At 45.6% G+C, this 17,671-nt stretch overlaps 7 non-coding genes and 1 pseudogene across 7 annotated transcripts; all 8 read left to right on the top strand.

The window, feature by feature from the left end:
• The first annotated feature begins 598 nt into the window (after positions 1 to 598).
• Positions 599 to 789, top strand: LOC130318714 (U2 spliceosomal RNA). The gene has a single exon (XR_008865186.1). It is a non-coding gene; the product is annotated as a U2 spliceosomal RNA (small nuclear RNA).
• Positions 790 to 2,874: 2,085 nt separating this feature from the next.
• On the top strand, positions 2,875 to 3,011 carry LOC130318736 (U2 spliceosomal RNA; annotated as a pseudogene).
• Positions 3,012 to 4,446: 1,435 nt separating this feature from the next.
• LOC130318733 (U2 spliceosomal RNA) lies at positions 4,447 to 4,637 on the top strand. Its single transcript, XR_008865203.1, has one exon. It is a non-coding gene; the product is annotated as a U2 spliceosomal RNA (small nuclear RNA).
• A 2,087-nt stretch (positions 4,638 to 6,724) lies between these two features.
• Positions 6,725 to 6,915, top strand: LOC130318739 (U2 spliceosomal RNA). The gene has a single exon (XR_008865206.1). It is a non-coding gene; the product is annotated as a U2 spliceosomal RNA (small nuclear RNA).
• Positions 6,916 to 9,003: 2,088 nt separating this feature from the next.
• LOC130318738 (U2 spliceosomal RNA) lies at positions 9,004 to 9,194 on the top strand. Its single transcript, XR_008865205.1, has one exon. It is a non-coding gene; the product is annotated as a U2 spliceosomal RNA (small nuclear RNA).
• A 2,073-nt stretch (positions 9,195 to 11,267) lies between these two features.
• LOC130318737 (U2 spliceosomal RNA) lies at positions 11,268 to 11,458 on the top strand. The gene has a single exon (XR_008865204.1). It is a non-coding gene; the product is annotated as a U2 spliceosomal RNA (small nuclear RNA).
• Positions 11,459 to 13,554: 2,096 nt separating this feature from the next.
• LOC130318725 (U2 spliceosomal RNA) lies at positions 13,555 to 13,745 on the top strand. The gene has a single exon (XR_008865196.1). It is a non-coding gene; the product is annotated as a U2 spliceosomal RNA (small nuclear RNA).
• A 2,095-nt stretch (positions 13,746 to 15,840) lies between these two features.
• On the top strand, positions 15,841 to 16,031 carry LOC130318713 (U2 spliceosomal RNA). The gene has a single exon (XR_008865185.1). It is a non-coding gene; the product is annotated as a U2 spliceosomal RNA (small nuclear RNA).
• The last annotated feature ends 1,640 nt before the right edge of the window (positions 16,032 to 17,671 follow it).

The following is a 17,671-nucleotide window of genomic DNA, read 5'->3' as shown; positions in this document are numbered from 1 at the left end:
CCTTGCAGAGTGTAAACAACAACAACCCAGCTTTGTTGTGTATGTAACCATAGGGATTTGTGATGTCACCTAGAACCTTCACAGCAGCGACAGCTTTATGAGGAGCATCAGCACTGCTCTGCCTGAGCAGAACCATCACCGCCATAGGTTGTCAAATAACCCGGGTTTAACCCACACAGGTAAGTCCAATGGGGTGCAGGCATGTCCTCTATGCTTACAGCTTCCCGTGGGTGTTGGTTTGATACCGTTTGGGGACAGCCAAGGAGGCATCTGCAGGCAACAAAGGTAGGTGTGTGCTTGTGTGTGTGTTTCCTATGCAGATCCTAAGCCCAGTGTCACATGCAAGTAGGAGGAGTAAGAAGGGTTCCTGGCAAATCCGGGTTATGGATTGCATTTAAAAAGGCCCCGTGGGAGTGCAATGGGCCCCTGTCTTGCTGCTTAGCAATAATGGTATGGGTTTAGGTTCTGCTGTGTGTACTGGTGGTTGACTGCCCCCCAGCCCAGAGTGTGCATGGAAAATTGTCTGGCAGCCTCCCTGACAGCAAGCAGTGATAGTGCCCATGAAGGGCACCTTGTTGGGCCCGCCCCTTTCACGGTTATCGCTTCTCGGCCTTTTGGCTAAGATCAAGTGTAGTATCTGTTCTTATCAGTTTAATATCTGATACGTCCCCTATCTGGGGACCATATATTAAATGGATTTTTGAGAACGGGGGCCGATTTCGAAGCTTGCTTCCGTCGCCCTATGCATTGACCCGATATGGCAGTATCTTCGGGTACAGTGCACCACCCCCTTACAGGGTTAAAAAGAAAGATTCCTACTTTCATTGCTACCTGCTTGCTGGCTAGCCAGCTAGCCAGCCCTGTGGGCCTTGCTGCTGCTGCAGCCAAAAAACAAAAGGTGGTGCTGCTGCTGCTTCTGCTGCTTCTGCTTCTGCTTGTGTCTGGCCGCTGTTGGAGCGTCCAGGCACAGGACTTCTGCTGCTGCTGACTAAATGGCCTCCTTAATTGGATCATTTGAGTAGCCAGCACACCTGTGCAGGTAGGGCATGACATGATAGGCAGCTGCCTTGATAGCGGGTGGGTGCTGAATGTTCCTAATTGACAAAATAAGATTAATGCTTATGAAGAAATATAAAATCTCATCCCTTCCCCAATATCGCGCCACACCCCTACCCCTTAATTCCCTGGTTGAACTTGATGGACATATGTCTTTTTTCGACCGTACTAACTATGTAACTATGTAACATAACATGGGGGGGGGGGGGGTCTCCTGGCTGTTCACACAGGTGTGTCATTGCTGTACATTGACCATGCATTGCTTCTGTGGTATTGCAAAGGCAAAGACAAATGCTTCCAGCCATCCATTGCACTAATGGATTGGTCATCAGCTGGCTGACTATGTCCCGCATCAATATAGACCAAAGTACAGAGGGTTAGGCTATGCTATTGTGCACCTACCTGATGCATCAGAAGGTGCGAGGCCCTTGCTAAATTCTGTGCACAGACTTTGAGATCTATACTTTAGACTGTATCTAAACCTGCTCCAACATGGACTGACATTCTGGCCTACTTTCAGCCGATGCGACTTGTCTGTCGCTGAACAGTCGCTTTTTATGTATTCAGCACCTATGTATAATGTTGTAAAAATGCTCTAGAAGCTAAAGTCGCAGAAATGTCACACATATTTGGCCTGCAACTTTCTGTGCGACAAATTCAGACAGGAAAAATCAGTATAAATCCTTAGAAAATTATCCCCCAGTGTCTCCATCTGCTGGCGGTATTGAATAAGCATTGCTGCACTGATGGGGTATGCATTAGATGAAAAAAAAGAAGAAAAAGAAGAATAATACGCCCAGAAAAGAGGCGAAAAGGAGAAAAACGTAAAAAAACGTGAAAAAAAAGTAAGAGGAAGAGAAGGGAAAAAAAGGTGGAAATGGGTTTAAAAGTGATTTCGGCGGAGAAATATATATATATATATATATATATATATATATATATATATACGCGCACACACACACATATATATAAACGTATTCTCCGTTGAGATATTGCAGCCGCTGCTGTGTCCAGGCCCAGGAGCCTTAGCACTGTGCTGTGATGTCACTCAATACCACTGACATCACTAGGTGTAAACAACATCTCTCCTTTGCTGTGTATGTGACTATGGAGCTGTTTGGTGATGTCGTCTATTATGGCCTTCATAGAAGCAACAGGAGATTGTTGCATCCATCTAGAACCCTCAGAACTACAGTGCTATGATGTCACTCACTTCCACAGGCCTTGCAGAGTGTAAACAACAACAACCCAGCTTTGTTGTGTATGTAACCATAGGGATTTGTGATGTCACCTAGAACCTTCACAGCAGCGACAGCTTTATGAGGAGCATCAGCACTGCTCTGCCTGAGCAGAACCATCACCGCCATAGGTTGTCAAATAACCCGGGTTTAACCCACACAGGTAAGTCCAATGGGGTGCAGGCATGTCCTCTATGCTTACAGCTTCCCGTGGGTGTTGGTTTGATACCGTTTGGGGACAGCCAAGGAGGCATCTGCAGGCAACAAAGGTAGGTGTGTGCTTGTGTGTGTTTCCTATGCAGATCCTAAGCCCAGTGTCACATGCAAGTAGGAGGAGTAAGAAGGGTTCCTGGCAAATCCGGGTTATGGATTGCATTTAAAAAGGCCCCGTGGGAGTGCAATGGGCCCCTGTCTTGCTGCTTAGCAATAATGGTATGGGTTTAGGTTCTGCTGTGTGTACTGGTGGTTGACTGCCCCCCAGCCCAGAGTGTGCATGGAAAATTGTCTGGCAGCCTCCCTGACAGCAAGCAGTGATAGTGCCCATGAAGGGCACCTTGTTGGGCCCGCCCCTTTCACGGTTATCGCTTCTCGGCCTTTTGGCTAAGATCAAGTGTAGTATCTGCTCACTTGGTCTGGTCAGAGGGTGTCTGGGGTACCCGGCTCCTTGGCCTGGGGGGATCGTCCTTCTTAACGGAGGGACTTCACCCCCCTGCTGCTATTAGGGAGCCGGCTTAGTCCCCAGACAACGGGAGGCGATCACCCTTCACTGCCCACTCTTTGGTGGGGGAGTGTTTTTCTGTCCCTGCCTGGACACGCCTATTGAAGATGGAAGAGATCATGGACACCTCTCAATCTGTTGGAGAGGAGGTTCCTTTTTTTGGGAAGATCAAGAATGGGGTCCGGATCCTGCTGAAAGACCTTGAGAAGAAAAGAAGAGGACTTTCCTTTGTAATGGAGGAAATTCTTTTTGGAGTTTTGGAAATTGCAAAGACACAAATCCTTTCCATGTTGGAATTTCCAAAGAAAGGGTGCTTTGATGTTATTTTGGTTTCCGAAGAGGATTATGATTTATTTTGGAAGAAATTTGAGACAATCCAGTCTGATCCAGTGTGGGAGGGCGTGGAAGTCATTCCCCACTTTCCCAGGAGAGAAAGAATTTTAACGGTGAGGATGTATAGTCCTTACGTCCCTGAGGAGGATATTATAATTCTTTTGACCCAATTTTGTGAGGAAATTGCGCCACTTGGGAAAATTTATAATCAGTATGGAGTCTGGACAACAAAGTGGAGATTTAAAGTAAAGTTCAAGGAAGACGCAGATGGAAGAGTTCTTTATCCCCCTGCCCGTTTTAAAATAGGGGTTATCAATGGAGATATGTTTTTTGCAGGTATGCAGAATTTCTGTAGAAAATGCAAGAAATATGGCCATTTAAAGGAAGAGTGCACCTCAATGTGGTGCCAAAAATGCCAAAAAGAAGGTCATGAAATCGAATCCTGTAGCCAAAAAAGTAAATGTAATTTATGTAACAAAATTGGTCACATGTATGTGAACTGTCCAAAGAGGAAGAAGAAAAGAGAAGAAGAAGTTTCTGAACAAGAGCCAGAAATTAAAAGATCTGTGGTAACCCAAGAGCCAAAAATTGTTGGAAAAGAGATGATAGTAGAAGAAAAGAACATTGGAGAGCATAAGAGTAAAAAGAAAAATGAAGAGCCGGTGAGAGATTTAAGAGGATATTCAGGGTCTTTCCAAACTATTTTGGAGAGAGCTCCAGATGAGGAAAGAGAATTGTTCTTACAGGACCTGGATAATCTATTATCCACCTTTAAAGCCAAGTTGCCTGCAGTAAGAAACAAAGTTTATGATTCTTTTCGCCCTGACGTGGATCGATTTATGGTAACTTATAAAATACCGGCCTGGTTGGCCATCCCAGTAAAAAGGGAAATGGAAAAAGGAAGCTTAACCTATGGTTTAATTGATTACTTGGCAGTTTACGCCCGGAGAAAGGGAATGAATTTGTTATAATTTTGGAATGTTTATTATTTTTATTGTTGTTATAATATTTTATTTCAATTTGTCTTTTTTTAGGAATAAATAAAAGTGTTACCTGATGATGAACAAAACAATCGAGTCCATATAAGATCTTGGAGCTCTGATTGAGTTCTGAGGGCTAACTTAAAAAAAAAAAAAAAATCTGTTCTTATCAGTTTAATATCTGATACGTCCCCTATCTGGGGACCATATATTAAATGGATTTTTGAGAACGGGGGCCGATTTCGAAGCTTGCTTCCGTCGCCCTATGCATTGACCCGATATGGCAGTATCTTCGGGTACAGTGCACCACCCCCTTACAGGGTTAAAAAGAAAGATTCCTACTTTCATTGCTACCTGCTTGCTGGCTAGCCAGCTAGCCAGCCCTGTGGGCCTTGCTGCTGCTGCAGCCAAAAAACAAAAGGTGGTGCTGCTGCTGCTGCTGCTGCTTCTGCTTCTGCTTGTGTCTGGCCGCTGTTGGAGCGTCCAGGCACAGGACTTCTGCTGCTGCTGACTAAATGGCCTCCTTAATTGGATCATTTGAGTAGCCAGCACACCTGTGCAGGTAGGGCATGACATGATAGGCAGCTGCCTTGATAGCGGGTGGGTGCTGAATGCTCCTAATTGACAAAATAAGATTAATGCTTATGAAGAAATATAAAATCTCATCCCTTCCCCAATATCGCGCCACACCCCTACCCCTTAATTCCCTGGTTGAACTTGATGGACATATGTCTTTTTTCGACCGTACTAACTATGTAACTATGTAACATAACATGGGGGGGGGGGGGGTCTCCTGGCTGTTCACACAGGTGTGTCATTGCTGTACATTGACCATGCATTGCTTCTGTGGTATTGCAAAGGCAAAGACAAATGCTTCCAGCCATCCATTGCACTAATGGATTGGTCATCAGCTGGCTGTCTATGTCCCGCATCAATATAGACCAAAGTACAGAGGGTTAGGCTATGCTATTGTGCACCTACCTGATGCATCAGAAGGTGCGAGGCCCTTGCTAAATTCTGTGCACAGACTTTGAGATCTATACTTTAGACTGTATCTAAACCTGCTCCAACATGGACTGACATTCTGGCCTACTTTCAGCCGATGCGACTTGTCTGTCGCTGAACAGTCGCTTTTTATGTATTCAGCACCTATGTATAATGTTGTAAAAATGCTCTAGAAGCTAAAGTCGCAGAAATGTCACACATATTTGGCCTGCAACTTTCTGTGCGACAAATTCAGACAGGAAAAATCAGTATAAATCCTTAGAAAATTATCCCCCAGTGTCTCCATCTGCTGGCGGTATTGAATAAGCATTGCTGCACTGATGGGGTATGCATTAGACGAAAAAAAAGAAGAAAAAGAAGAATAATACGCCCAGAAAAGAGGCGAAAAGGAGAAAAACGTAAAAAAACGTGAAAAAAAAGTAAGAGGAAGAGAAGGGAAAAAAAGGTGGAAATGGGTTTAAAAGTGATTTCGGCGGAGAAATATATATATATATATATATATATATATATATATATATATACGCGCACACACACACATATATATAAACGTATTCTCCGTTGAGATATTGCAGCCGCTGCTGTGTCCAGGCCCAGGAGCCTTAGCACTGTGCTGTGATGTCACTCAATACCACTGACATCACTAGGTGTAAACAACATCTCTCCTTTGCTGTGTATGTGACTATGGAGCTGTTTGGTGATGTCGTCTATTATGGCCTTCATAGAAGCAACAGGAGATTGTTGCATCCATCTAGAACCCTCAGAACTACAGTGCTATGATGTCACTCACTTCCACAGGCCTTGCAGAGTGTAAACAACAACAACCCAGCTTTGTTGTGTATGTAACCATAGGGATTTGTGATGTCACCTAGAACCTTCACAGCAGCGACAGCTTTATGAGGAGCATCAGCACTGCTCTGCCTGAGCAGAACCATCACCGCCATAGGTTGTCAAATAACCCGGGTTTAACCCACACAGGTAAGTCCAATGGGGTGCAGGCATGTCCTCTATGCTTACAGCTTCCCGTGGGTGTTGGTTTGATACCGTTTGGGGACAGCCAAGGAGGCATCTGCAGGCAACAAAGGTAGGTGTGTGCTTGTGTGTGTGTTTCCTATGCAGATCCTAAGCCCAGTGTCACATGCAAGTAGGAGGAGTAAGAAGGGTTCCTGGCAAATCCGGGTTATGGATTGCATTTAAAAAGGCCCCGTGGGAGTGCAATGGGCCCCTGTCTTGCTGCTTAGCAATAATGGTATGGGTTTAGGTTCTGCTGTGTGTACTGGTGGTTGACTGCCCCCCAGCCCAGAGTGTGCATGGAAAATTGTCTGGCAGCCTCCCTGACAGCAAGCAGTGATAGTGCCCATGAAGGGCACCTTGTTGGGCCCGCCCCTTTCACGGTTATCGCTTCTCGGCCTTTTGGCTAAGATCAAGTGTAGTATCTGTTCTTATCAGTTTAATATCTGATACGTCCCCTATCTGGGGACCATATATTAAATGGATTTTTGAGAACGGGGGCCGATTTCGAAGCTTGCTTCCGTCGCCCTATGCATTGACCCGATATGGCAGTATCTTCGGGTACAGTGCACCACCCCCTTACAGGGTTAAAAAGAAAGATTCCTACTTTCAATGCTACCTGCTTGCTGGCTAGCCAGCTAGCCAGCCCTGTGGGCCTTGCTGCTGCTGCAGCCAAAAAACAAAAGGTGGTGCTGCTGCTGCTTCTGCTGCTTCTGCTTCTGCTTGTGTCTGGCCGCTGTTGGAGCATCCAGGCACAGGACTTCTGCTGCTGCTGACTAAATGGCCTCCTTAATTGGATCATTTGAGTAGCCAGCACACCTGTGCAGGTAGGGCATGACATGATAGGCAGCTGCCTTGATAGCGGGTGGGTGCTGAATGTTCCTAATTGACAAAATAAGATTAATGCTTATGAAGAAATATAAAATCTCATCCCTTCCCCAATATTGCGCCACACCCCTACCCCTTAATTCCCTGGTTGAACTTGATGGACATATGTCTTTTTTCGACCGTACTAACTATGTAACTATGTAACATAACATGGGGGGGGGGGGGGGGGTCTCCTGGCTGTTCACACAGGTGTGTCATTGCTGTACATTGACCATGCATTGCTTCTGTGGTATTGCAAAGGCAAAGACAAATGCTTCCAGCCATCCATTGCACTAATGGATTGGTCATCAGCTGGCTGTCTATGTCCCGCATCAATATAGACCAAAGTACAGAGGGTTAGGCTATGCTATTGTGCACCTACCTGATGCATCAGAAGGTGCGAGGCCCTTGCTAAATTCTGTGCACAGACTTTGAGATCTATACTTTAGACTGTATCTAAACCTGCTCCAACATGGACTGACATTCTGGCCTACTTTCAGCCGATGCGACTTGTCTGTCGCTGAACAGTCGCTTTTTATGTATTCAGCACCTATTTATAATGTTGTAAAAATGCTCTAGAAGCTAAAGTCGCAGAAATGTCACACATATTTGGCCTGCAACTTTCTGTGCGACAAATTCAGACAGGAAAAATCAGTATAAATCCTTAGAAAATTATCCCCCAGTGTCTCCATCTGCTGGCGGTATTGAATAAGCATTGCTGCACTGATGGGGTATGCATTAGACGAAAAAAAAGAAGAAAAAGAAGAATAATACGCCCAGAAAAGAGGCAAAAAGGAGAAAAACGTAAAAAAACGTGAAAAAAAAGTAAGAGGAAGAGAAGGGAAAAAAAGGTGGAAATGGGTTTAAAAGTGATTTCGGCGGAGAAATATATATATATATATATATATATATATATATATATATACGCGCACACACACACATATATATAAACGTATTCTCCGTTGAGATATTGCAGCCGCTGCTGTGTCCAGGCCCAGGAGCCTTAGCACTGTGCTGTGATGTCACTCAATACCACTGACATCACTAGGTGTAAACAACATCTCTCCTTTGCTGTGTATGTGACTATGGAGCTGTTTGGTGATGTCGTCTATTATGGCCTTCATAGAAGCAACAGGAGATTGTTGCATCCATCTAGAACCCTCAGAACTACAGTGCTATGATGTCACTCACTTCCACAGGCCTTGCAGAGTGTAAACAACAACAACCCAGCTTTGTTGTGTATGTAACCATAGGGATTTGTGATGTCACCTAGAACCTTCACAGCAGCGACAGCTTTATGAGGAGCATCAGCACTGCTCTGCCTGAGCAGAACCATCACCGCCATAGGTTGTCAAATAACCCGGGTTTAACCCACACAGGTAAGTCCAATGGGGTGCAGGCATGTCCTCTATGCTTACAGCTTCCCGTGGGTGTTGGTTTGATACCGTTTGGGGACAGCCAAGGAGGCATCTGCAGGCAACAAAGGTAGGTGTGTGCTTGTGTGTGTGTTTCCTATGCAGATCCTAAGCCCAGTGTCACATGCAAGTAGGAGGAGTAAGAAGGGTTCCTGGCAAATCCGGGTTATGGATTGCATTTAAAAAGGCCCCGTGGGAGTGCAATGGGCCCCTGTCTTGCTGCTTAGCAATAATGGTATGGGTTTAGGTTCTGCTGTGTGTACTGGTGGTTGACTGCCCCCCAGCCCAGAGTGTGCATGGAAAATTGTCTGGCAGCCTCCCTGACAGCAAGCAGTGATAGTGCCCATGAAGGGCACCTTGTTGGGCCCGCCCCTTTCACGGTTATCGCTTCTCGGCCTTTTGGCTAAGATCAAGTGTAGTATCTGTTCTTATCAGTTTAATATCTGATACGTCCCCTATCTGGGGACCATATATTAAATGGATTTTTGAGAACGGGGGCCGATTTCGAAGCTTGCTTCCGTCGCCCTATGCATTGACCCGATATGGCAGTATCTTCGGGTACAGTGCACCACCCCCTTACAGGGTTAAAAAGAAAGATTCCTACTTTCATTGCTACCTGCTTGCTGGCTAGCCAGCTAGCCAGCCCTGTGGGCCTTGCTGCTGCTGCAGCCAAAAAACAAAAGGTGGTGCTGCTGCTGCTTCTGCTTCTGCTTGTGTCTGGCCGCTGTTGGAGCGTCCAGGCACAGGACTTCTGCTGCTGCTGACTAAATGGCCTCCTTAATTGGATCATTTGAGTAGCCAGCACACCTGTGCAGGTAGGGCATGACATGATAGGCAGCTGCCTTGATAGCGGGTGGGTGCTGAATGTTCCTAATTGACAAAATAAGATTAATGCTTATGAAGAAATATAAAATCTCATCCCTTCCCCAATATCGCGCCACACCCCTACCCCTTAATTCCCTGGTTGAACTTGATGGACATATGTCTTTTTTCGACCGTACTAACTATGTAACTATGTAACATAACATGGGGGGGGGGGGGTCTCCTGGCTGTTCACACAGGTGTGTCATTGCTGTACATTGACCATGCATTGCTTCTGTGGTATTGCAAAGGCAAAGACAAATGCTTCCAGCCATCCATTGCACTAATGGATTGGTCATCAGCTGGCTGTCTATGTCCCGCATCAATATAGACCAAAGTACAGAGGGTTAGGCTATGCAATTGTGCACCTACCTGATGCATCAGAAGGTGCGAGGCCCTTGCTAAATTCTGTGCACAGACTTTGAGATCTATACTTTAGACTGTATCTAAACCTGCTCCAACATGGACTGACATTCTGGCCTACTTTCAGCCGATGCGACTTGTCTGTCGCTGAACAGTCGCTTTTTATGTATTCAGCACCTATGTATAATGTTGTAAAAATGCTCTAGAAGCTAAAGTCGCAGAAATGTCACACATATTTGGCCTGCAACTTTCTGTGCGACAAATTCAGACAGGAAAAATCAGTATAAATCCTTAGAAAATTATCCCCCAGTGTCTCCATCTGCTGGCGGTATTGAATAAGCATTGCTGCACTGATGGGGTATGCATTAGACGAAAAAAAAGAAGAAAAAGAAGAATAATACGCCCAGAAAAGAGGCGAAAAGGAGAAAAACGTAAAAAAACGTGAAAAAAAAGTAAGAGGAAGAGAAGGGAAAAAAAGGTGGAAATGGGTTTAAAAGTGATTTCGGCGGAGAAATATATATATATATATATATATATATATATATATATACGCGCACACACACACATATATATAAACGTATTCTCCGTTGAGATATTGCAGCCGCTGCTGTGTCCAGGCCCAGGAGCCTTAGCACTGTGCTGTGATGTCACTCAATACCACTGACATCACTAGGTGTAAACAACATCTCTCCTTTGCTGTGTATGTGACTATGGAGCTGTTTGGTGATGTCGTCTATTATGGCCTTCATAGAAGCAACAGGAGATTGTTGCATCCATCTAGAACCCTCAGAACTACAGTGCTATGATGTCACTCACTTCCACAGGACTTGCAGAGTGTAAACAACAACAACCCAGCTTTGTTGTGTATGTAACCATAGGGATTTGTGATGTCACCTAGAACCTTCACAGCAGCGACAGCTTTATGAGGAGCATCAGCACTGCTCTGCCTGAGCAGAACCATCACCGCCATAGGTTGTCAAATAACCCGGGTTTAACCCACACAGGTAAGTCCAATGGGGTGCAGGCATGTCCTCTATGCTTACAGCTTCCCGTGGGTGTTGGTTTGATACCGTTTGGGGACAGCCAAGGAGGCATCTGCAGGCAACAAAGGTAGGTGTGTGCTTGTGTGTGTGTTTCCTATGCAGATCCTAAGCCCAGTGTCACATGCAAGTAGGAGGAGTAAGAAGGGTTCCTGGCAAATCCGGGTTATGGATTGCATTTAAAAAGGCCCCGTGGGAGTGCAATGGGCCCCTGTCTTGCTGCTTAGCAATAATGGTATGGGTTTAGGTTCTGCTGTGTGTACTGGTGGTTGACTGCCCCCCAGCCCAGAGTGTGCATGGAAAATTGTCTGGCAGCCTCCCTGACAGCAAGCAGTGATAGTGCCCATGAAGGGCACCTTGTTGGGCCCGCCCCTTTCACGGTTATCGCTTCTCGGCCTTTTGGCTAAGATCAAGTGTAGTATCTGTTCTTATCAGTTTAATATCTGATACGTCCCCTATCTGGGGACCATATATTAAATGGATTTTTGAGAACGGGGGCCGATTTCGAAGCTTGCTTCCGTCGCCCTATGCATTGACCCGATATGGCAGTATCTTCGGGTACAGTGCACCACCCCCTTACAGGGTTAAAAAGAAAGATTCCTACTTTCATTGCTACCTGCTTGCTGGCTAGCCAGCTAGCCAGCCCTGTGGGCCTTGCTGCTGCTGCAGCCAAAAAACAAAAGGTGGTGCTGCTGCTGCTGCTTCTGCTGCTTCTGCTTCTGCTTGTGTCTGGCCGCTGTTGGAGCGTCCAGGCACAGGACTTCTGCTGCTGCTGACTAAATGGCCTCCTTAATTGGATCATTTGAGTAGCCAGCACACCTGTGCAGGTAGGGCATGACATGATAGGCAGCTGCCTTGATAGCGGGTGGGTGCTGAATGTTCCTAATTGACAAAATAAGATTAATGCTTATGAAGAAATATAAAATCTCATCCCTTCCCCAATATCGCGCCACACCCCTACCCCTTAATTCCCTGGTTGAACTTGATGGACATATGTCTTTTTTCGACCGTACTAACTATGTAACTATGTAACATAACATGGGGGGGGGGGGGGGGTCTCCTGGCTGTTCACACAGGTGTGTCATTGCTGTACATTGACCATGCATTGCTTCTGTGGTATTGCAAAGGCAAATACAAATGCTTCCAGCCATCCATTGCACTAATGGATTGGTCATCAGCTGGCTGTCTATGTCCCGCATCAATATAGACCAAAGTACAGAGGGTTAGGCTATGCTATTGTGCACCTACCTGATGCATCAGAAGGTGCGAGGCCCTTGCTAAATTCTGTGCACAGACTTTGAGATCTATACTTTAGACTGTATCTAAACCTGCTCCAACATGGACTGACATTCTGGCCTACTTTCAGCCGATGCGACTTGTCTGTCGCTGAACAGTCGCTTTTTATGTATTCAGCACCTATGTATAATGTTGTAAAAATGCTCTAGAAGCTAAAGTCGCAGAAATGTCACACATATTTGGCCTGCAACTTTCTGTGCGACAAATTCAGACAGGAAAAATCAGTATAAATCCTTAGAAAATTATCCCCCAGTGTCTCCATCTGCTGGCGGTATTGAATAAGCATTGCTGCACTGATGGGGTATGCATTAGACGAAAAAAAAGAAGAAAAAGAAGAATAATACGCCCAGAAAAGAGGCGAAAAGGAGAAAAACGTAAAAAAACGTGAAAAAAAAGTAAGAGGAAGAGAAGGGAAAAAAAGGTGGAAATGGGTTTAAAAGTGATTTTGGCGGAGAAATATATATATATATATATATATATATATATATATATATATATATACGCGCACACACACACATATATATAAACGTATTCTCCGTTGAGATATTGCAGCCGCTGCTGTGTCCAGGCCCAGGAGCCTTAGCACTGTGCTGTGATGTCACTCAATACCACTGACATCACTAGGTGTAAACAACATCTCTCCTTTGCTGTGTATGTGACTATGGAGCTGTTTGGTGATGTCGTCTATTATGGCCTTCATAGAAGCAACAGGAGATTGTTGCATCCATCTAGAACCCTCAGAACTACAGTGCTATGATGTCACTCACTTCCACAGGCCTTGCAGAGTGTAAACAACAACAACCCAGCTTTGTTGTGTATGTAACCATAGGGATTTGTGATGTCACCTAGAACCTTCACAGCAGCGACAGCTTTATGAGGAGCATCAGCACTGCTCTGCCTGAGCAGAACCATCACCGCCATAGGTTGTCAAATAACCCGGGTTTAACCCACACAGGTAAGTCCAATGGGGTGCAGGCATGTCCTCTATGCTTACAGCTTCCCGTGGGTGTTGGTTTGATACCGTTTGGGGACAGCCAAGGAGGCATCTGCAGGCAACAAAGGTAGGTGTGTGCTTGTGTGTGTGTTTCCTATGCAGATCCTAAGCCCAGTGTCACATGCAAGTAGGAGGAGTAAGAAGGGTTCCTGGCAAATCCGGGTTATGGATTGCATTTAAAAAGGCCCCGTGGGAGTGCAATGGGCCCCTGTCTTGCTGCTTAGCAATAATGGTATGGGTTTAGGTTCTGCTGTGTGTACTGGTGGTTGACTGCCCCCCAGCCCAGAGTGTGCATGGAAAATTGTCTGGCAGCCTCCCTGACAGCAAGCAGTGATAGTGCCCATGAAGGGCACCTTGTTGGGCCCGCCCCTTTCACGGTTATCGCTTCTCGGCCTTTTGGCTAAGATCAAGTGTAGTATCTGTTCTTATCAGTTTAATATCTGATACGTCCCCTATCTGGGGACCATATATTAAATGGATTTTTGAGAACGGGGGCCGATTTCGAAGCTTGCTTCCGTCGCCCTATGCATTGACCCGATATGGCAGTATCTTCGGGTACAGTGCACCACCCCCTTACAGGGTTAAAAAGAAAGATTCCTACTTTCATTGCTACCTGCTTGCTGGCTAGCCAGCTAGCCAGCCCTGTGGGCCTTGCTGCTGCTGCAGCCAAAAAACAAAAGGTGGTGCTGCTGCTGCTTCTGCTGCTTCTGCTTCTGCTTGTGTCTGGCCGCTGTTGGAGCGTCCAGGCACAGGACTTCTGCTGCTGCTGACTAAATGGCCTCCTTAATTGGATCATTTGAGTAGCCAGCACACCTGTGCAGGTAGGGCATGACATGATAGGCAGCTGCCTTGATAGCGGGTGGGTGCTGAATGTTCCTAATTGACAAAATAAGATTAATGCTTATGAAGAAATATAAAAATCTCATCCCTTCCCCAATATCGCGCCACACCCCTACCCCTTAATTCCCTGGTTGAACTTGATGGACATATGTCTTTTTTCGACCGTACTAACTATGTAACTATGTAACATAACATGGGGGGGGGGGGGGGGTCTCCTGGCTGTTCACACAGGTGTGTCATTGCTGTACATTGACCATGCATTGCTTCTGTGGTATTGCAAAGGCAAAGACAAATGCTTCCAGCCATCCATTGCACTAATGGATTGGTCATCAGCTGGCTGTCTATGTCCCGCATCAATATAGACCAAAGTACAGAGGGTTAGGCTATGCTATTGTGCACCTACCTGATGCATCAGAAGGTGCGAGGCCCTTGCTAAATTCTGTGCACAGACTTTGAGATCTATACTTTAGACTGTATCTAAACCTGCTCCAACATGGACTGACATTCTGGCCTACTTTCAGCCGATGCGACTTGTCTGTCGCTGAACAGTCGCTTTTTATGTATTCAGCACCTATGTATAATGTTGTAAAAATGCTCTAGAAGCTAAAGTCGCAGAAATGTCACACATATTTGGCCTGCAACTTTCTGTGCGACAAATTCAGACAGGAAAAATCAGTATAAATCCTTAGAAAATTATCCCCCAGTGTCTCCATCTGCTGGCGGTATTGAATAAGCATTGCTGCACTGATGGGGTATGCATTAGACGAAAAAAAAAGAAGAAAAAGAAGAATAATACGCCCAGAAAAGAGGCGAAAAGGAGAAAAACGTAAAAAAAAACGTGAAAAAAAAGTAAGAGGAAGAGAAGGGAAAAAAAGGTGGAAATGGGTTTAAAAGTGATTTCGGCGGAGAAATATATATATATATATATATATATATATATATATATATATATATGCGCACACACACACATATATATAAACGTATTCTCCGTTGAGATATTGCAGCCGCTGCTGTGTCCAGGCCCAGGAGCCTTAGCACTGTGCTGTGATGTCACTCAATACCACTGACATCACTAGGTGTAAACAACATCTCTCCTTTGCTGTGTATGTGACTATGGAGCTGTTTGGTGATGTCGTCTATTATGGCCTTCATAGAAGCAACAGGAGATTGTTGCATCCATCTAGAACCCTCAGAACTACAGTGCTATGATGTCACTCACTTCCACAGGCCTTGCAGAGTGTAAACAACAACAACCCAGCTTGTTGTGTATGTAACCATAGGGATTTGTGATGTCACCTAGAACCTTCACAGCAGCGACAGCTTTATGAGGAGCATCAGCACTGCTCTGCCTGAGCAGAACCATCACCGCCATAGGTTGTCAAATAACCCGGGTTTAACCCACACAGGTAAGTCCAATGGGGTGCAGGCATGTCCTCTATGCTTACAGCTTCCCGTGGGTGTTGGTTTGATACCGTTTGGGGACAGCCAAGGAGGCATCTGCAGGCAACAAAGGTAGGTGTGTGCTTGTGTGTGTGTTTCCTATGCAGATCCTAAGCCCAGTGTCACATGCAAGTAGGAGGAGTAAGAAGGGTTCCTGGCAAATCCGGGTTATGGATTGCATTTAAAAAGGCCCCGTGGGAGTGCAATGGGGCCCCTGTCTTGCTGCTTAGCAATAATGGTATGGGTTTAGGTTCTGCTGTGTGTACTGGTGGTTGACTGCCCCCCAGCCCAGAGTGTGCATGGAAAATTGTCTGGCAGCCTCCCTGACAGCAAGCAGTGATAGTGCCCATGAAGGGCACCTTGTTGGGCCCGCCCCTTTCACGGTTATCGCTTCTCGGCCTTTTGGCTAAGATCAAGTGTAGTATCTGTTCTTATCAGTTTAATATCTGATACGTCCCCTATCTGGGGACCATATATTAAATGGATTTTTGAGAACGGGGGCCGATTTCGAAGCTTGCTTCCGTCGCCCTATGCATTGACCCGATATGGCAGTATCTTCGGGTACAGTGCACCACCCCCTTACAGGGTTAAAAAGAAAGATTCCTACTTTCATTGCTACCTGCTTGCTGGCTAGCCAGCTAGCCAGCCCTGTGGGCCTTGCTGCTGCTGCAGCCAAAAAACAAAAGGTGGTGCTGCTGCTGCTTCTGCTGCTTCTGCTTCTGCTTGTGTCTGGCCGCTGTTGGAGCGTCCAGGCACAGGACTGCTGCTGCTGACTAAATGGCCTCCTTAATTGGATCATTTGAGTAGCCAGCACACCTGTGCAGGTAGGGCATGACATGATAGGCAGCTGCCTTGATAGCGGGTGGGTGCTGAATGTTCCTAATTGACAAAATAAGATTAATGCTTATGAAGAAATATAAAATCTCATCCCTTCCCCAATATCGCGCCACACCCCTACCCCTTAATTCCCTGGTTGAACTTGATGGACATATGTCTTTTTTCGACCGTACTAACTATGTAACTCTGTAACATAACATGGGGGGGGGGGGGGGTCTCCTGGCTGTTCACACAGGTGTGTCATTGCTGTACATTGACCATGCATTGCTTCTGTGGTATTGCAAAGGCAAAGACAAATGCTTCCAGCCATCCATTGCACTAATGGATTGGTCATCAGCTGGCTGTCTATGTCCCGCATCAATATAGACCAAAGTACAGAGGGTTAGGCTATGCTATTGTGCACCTACCTGATGCATCAGAAGGTGCGAGGCCCTTGCTAAATTCTGTGCACAGACTTTGAGATCTATACTTTAGACTGTATCTAAACCTGCTCCAACATGGACTGACATTCTGGCCTACTTTCAGCCGATGCGACTTGTCTGTCGCTGAACAGTCGCTTTTTATGTATTCAGCACCTATGTATAATGTTGTAAAAATGCTCTAGAAGCTAAAGTCGCAGAAATGTCACACATATTTGGCCTGCAGCTTTCTGTGCGACAAATTCAGACAGGAAAAATCAGTATAAATCCTTAGAAAATTATCCCCCAGTGTCTCCATCTGCTGGCGGTATTGAATAAGCATTGCTGCACTGATGGGGTATGCATTAGACGAAAAAAAAGAAGAAAAAGAAGAATAATACGCCCAGAAAAGAGGCGAAAAGGAGAAAAACGTAAAAAAACGTGAAAAAAAGTAAGAGGAAGAGAAGGGAAAAAAAGGTGGAAATGGGTTTAAAAGTGATTTCGGCGGAGAAATATATATATATATATATATATATATATATATATATATATATATACGCGCACACACACACATATATATAAACGTATTCTCCGTTGAGATATTGCAGCCGCTGCTGTGTCCAGGCCCAGGAGCCTTAGCACTGTGCTGTGATGTCACTCAATACCACTGACATCACTAGGTGTAAACAACATCTCTCCTTTGCTGTGTATGTGACTATGGAGCTGTTTGGTGATGTCGTCTATTATGGCCTTCATAGAAGCAACAGGAGATTGTTGCATCCATCTAGAACCCTCAGAACTACAGTGCTATGATGTCACTCACTTCCACAGGCCTTGCAGAGTGTAAACAACAACAACCCAGCTTTGTTGTGTATGTAACCATAGGGATTTGTGATGTCACCTAGAACCTTCACAGCAGCGACAGCTTTATGAGGAGCATCAGCACTGCTCTGCCTGAGCAGAACCATCACCGCCATAGGTT

This window comes from Hyla sarda, unplaced genomic scaffold (assembly GCF_029499605.1).
Source record: "Hyla sarda isolate aHylSar1 unplaced genomic scaffold, aHylSar1.hap1 scaffold_2068, whole genome shotgun sequence".
Classification (NCBI taxonomy): Eukaryota; Metazoa; Chordata; class Amphibia; order Anura; family Hylidae; genus Hyla; species Hyla sarda.
This window is presented reverse-complemented; position numbering and strand designations above follow the sequence as displayed.